We start from the raw sequence: 3,996 nt of genomic DNA on the forward strand, positions 1-3,996 counted from the left end.
CGCCACTGACCCCACCGTCTCCGTTCTATCTCCTCTCTCTGAGACAGAGCGACCGGGACACCACCCCTGGCCTTGGGCTTGACCAGATCGGACCGCAGACGCCATATCTGGTGGTCTGCGAGACAGCGCATCAGCGTTCCCGTGGGCCAGACCGCTGCGGATCCGAACATTGAAGTCGAAAGAACTCAGCTCGATCGCCCATCGACCACGACGTCCTGTGCCGTCTCGCTCTGCTGCGATCGATGTCGGTATGTTTGCCAGCGGCTTGTGGTCGGTCACCACTTCAAATCTGGCACCAACAGTGTACTGACGGAAATGTCTGATGCCATGAACGATCGCCCAGAGTTCCTTATCGTAAGTCGGCCATCTCGTCTGCTGCTTTGTGAGTGCCTTACTCTCATAGGCGATCACCTTTTCCTCATCTCCAATGCGTTCAGCCAGCACCACACCCACAGCAGAGTTGCATGCGTCTGTATACAGGACGAACGTCCCTTCACCTGTTGGCAAAGCCAGTACGGGAGGCGAGGACAGAGTGGACTTCAACAGCTCGAATGCAATGCGCATCGGTTCGGACCACCTGATTCGTCCCTCCTCTACTGCGGCGTCCCTAAGTGGCTTTGTAATCGCGGCATACCCCTGAATAAACCGCGCGTAGTACCCGCACAGGCCTAAGAAGCTTTTCATCTCCTCCTCAGATGACGGCTGCGGCCAGGCCAGGACCTTGTCCACGTTATGCGGATCTGGACGTATCCCTTCCTCGGAGACGAGATGTCCAAGGAAAGTCACCTCCTTGCGTGCGAATCGACATTTCTGTGCCTTTAGCTTCAGCCCGGCTTGCTGAATCCTCAGGAGTACCTCCTGCAGGGTAGCCAGATGTTCTTCCTCGGTCCTGTTGAACAAGATGACGTCATCCAAGTACACCAAACAGCTTTTGGTGTCAAGGCCTGCGAGAATCAGTTCCATCATCTTCTGGAAAGTGCCGCTGGCGTTCTTGAGACCCATTGCCATGACTCTGAACTGATGGAGGCCTTTTCCAGTCGAAAATGCCGTCTTCTCTCGATCTTCAGCCGCCAGTTCAACCTGCCAATACCCTGTGGCCATGTCCAGCGTGGTAAACCACCTCGCCCTTGACAGGGTATCGAGCGAGTCGTCGATTCGTGGGAGCGGCATGGCGAAGCCCTTCGTCACTGCGTTCACAGCCCTCAGGTCGACGCAGAAGCGGAAGGATCCATCTTTCTTGCGCACCAACACGACCGGCGAACACCACGGACTTTCGCTTTCCTCAATGACACCATCCTGTAACATCTTTTCTTTTTGTTTCTCTACCTGGTCTCGGACTTTCATGGGTATCCGTCGTGGACGTTGTTTGACTGGGACTGCATCCCCCGTGTCAATCCTGTGTTTTGTCACACCTGTACGACCAATGTCTCCCGGTCTTTTACTGAAGACGTCACTGTAGGTCTCAAACAAACCCCGTAGTTTGTTACGACCTCTCTCACTCAAGTCTGTCAGTTCTGGTGACAGGGCTTGCTGCACCTCCGGTTCCACCTCTCCAGGATCATGAGATGGATTACCTCCATCTCCACAGCTCGCCACATTGCAATCGGCACAGTCTGCCCCGGGACACAAAACACACAGGGCGTCTTCACCGCCCCCAAACGCAAGGAACGTCCCGACATCAGAGCCCTTCAAGAGACGGACGCCCTCCGCTCCGACATTCGTCAACCGGATAGGTATGGTGCCATTGGAGGCGATCACCACCACAGCCCGTGGAATCAATAGATCCTCACGCTCCGCCGTGCGGCTTGGCTCCATCATCCCACTTACCGAGCCTGCTGACGTCACAAAAGGTCCCTGGCCATCAAGTCGCTGCACCACTGCTGCTACCGTTGTTACCGAACGACCTGGTAGTGTTACTGCATCGCCAAGAATGACTCTAGCCCGCGGGGGACGGATCTCAGGGTATGTTGGAAGTGGAATCGTCATCCCTTTCATACGGATCACCCCCTTCTCATCGTCAATGATAGTTCTGTTTTGGCAACAGAAGTCACGTCCAAGGATCACGTCATAGACCAGCCCCGACACCACAGCCAGTCGTGGACACACAATCGACTCCTCCTCCACCTGGATAGGGACATCACGGAGCACCTCAACGATGTTCAGGGGGCTACCACCAGCTCCCTTCGCGGACCGCGTCGGGGTGGTGGCCTGACAAGCCAGTTCCGTTTTCAACCGCTGCTGGAGCCCATCCCTGATCATGGAAAAGTCGGCACCCGAATCGACCAGCGCCCATACTTCGAGGCTGCCCAAGTGGACTCGAATGGCTGTTGCAGTTAATCGGGACTGGATACACGCAGCCGGCTCTTGTCCCACAGGGCCAGCTGCCCCTAGTTTTCCGCCGGCTTATCAGATGGAAGGGCTTCCCTCGACATCAGCCCCCGACGTCCACCCATTGCTGGAGGCCCCTGCTGCAGGCGAGAATGGCATGCCGCCATCCAGTGCCCAGCCTCGCCACAGAATAAACAAAACGGTTGGAGCGGGGTGGCAGCTTGTACAGCCGACTGACAGTTACTCCGAATGTGACCCTCCTGCCCGCACGAAAAACATTTCACCCTGGTGGCTCTCGGTCCAGTTCTCGGCTGACCACGGCGTACCACCGGGCAGTCACGCCGAAAATGGCCGGGGGCACCACACCCGTAACATTTGACAGCCTCAGGCAGGTGGTCCGTCTTGGCAACGGCGAACGCCTCCAACGAAGACCGCAGCTGGCCGATCTCCTGCTGCAGCTGAGCTATCCTTGCATCCTGCTGCGACCCACCTCCTACCTCTGCATGAACGGCTGACGCTACAGCACCCAGGGGAAGGGGCCCAGTACCTGTATGCGTCGATGGGTTAGCAGCGCGTACCGCCTGGACGACCTCCTGGCGTTTATGCAGCTCTCGGATCACCGCTACAGCCGCAGACAGTGACTCAGGATTACGGTGGCACAGTTTCGTCTGGAGCCACTCATCCCGAAGTCCACATATGAACCGACTCGTCAGGGTTTTCATCACGAACGCCCTCTCTGCATACGTTTCCTCAGGACCTTTTCCCTCCCCTGACGGACCGGTAGAATGAGGGAACGCAGCCCGCCCCAGTCTCTTAATACGGTCAGCGAAGCTCTCAGCTGATTCCCCCGGCGACTGGGAGGCGCGCCCCAGCTCGGCCTGCGCCTGTAAGGGCTCGATTAACCGACCAAACCGGACCCCAAGTCCTGACTTTATCTCAGAGTACGAACTGTCACCCTGATACAGCGAATGCGCATAATCGAGTGCGACGCCATCCAGCAGAGGCAACAGCCGCTTAACTCGCTCAACGTCTCCGAGTCCCACCGTTAACGACTCGAAACGAGATATCCACCGCTCCCAATCATCTGTCTCTATACCCGCAAAACGAGGGGTTCGCGATACCAAAATAGTGTCGTTGAAATCCATGGCCAGCGGAAACAATTCACCAAATTATTCAAAACTGCACCCAGGCGGACCGCCTTATTCCTAACGTTCCCCTCAGAACAGAAAATATCGGCGTTCTATTTTCGAGCAAACCGCCCGCTTTTTGTCGAGCACAGACTAGTTACGACAATCAACATTCATGAACTAAATTTCAATAAATATCATCAAATGAAATTAATGAACTCACCCTTTGTCGTCTTCTGCAGTCCTACCGACCGCGCCAAATATTGCGGGAGCTGAACACACTCAGACTCGATGCTTTACTGTATTATCGGCAGAGGCCCAAACAAGAACCACAGAGCCAACCGCTCGTAACCACGGTCTCCCTGCCTCTCCCGGGCCGCCGACCGCCCAGCCAGCGCCAGCCCTCGACCCCGCCCGAGGGCCACGCGGCAGGGGCGGCGCCGGGCGCGGCCAGCCGGGGAGGCGCCACGGGCGGCGCCAGGCATGCCACAACGGGCGGTCACAGCCGCCCGTAACACTGGTTATTGATGGGGTTCCTCGT

This window comes from Amphibalanus amphitrite, unplaced genomic scaffold (assembly GCF_019059575.1).
Source record: "Amphibalanus amphitrite isolate SeventyFive unplaced genomic scaffold, NRLGWU_Aamphi_draft 000645F_arrow, whole genome shotgun sequence".
Lineage (NCBI taxonomy): Eukaryota > Metazoa > Arthropoda > Thecostraca > Balanomorpha > Balanidae > Amphibalanus > Amphibalanus amphitrite.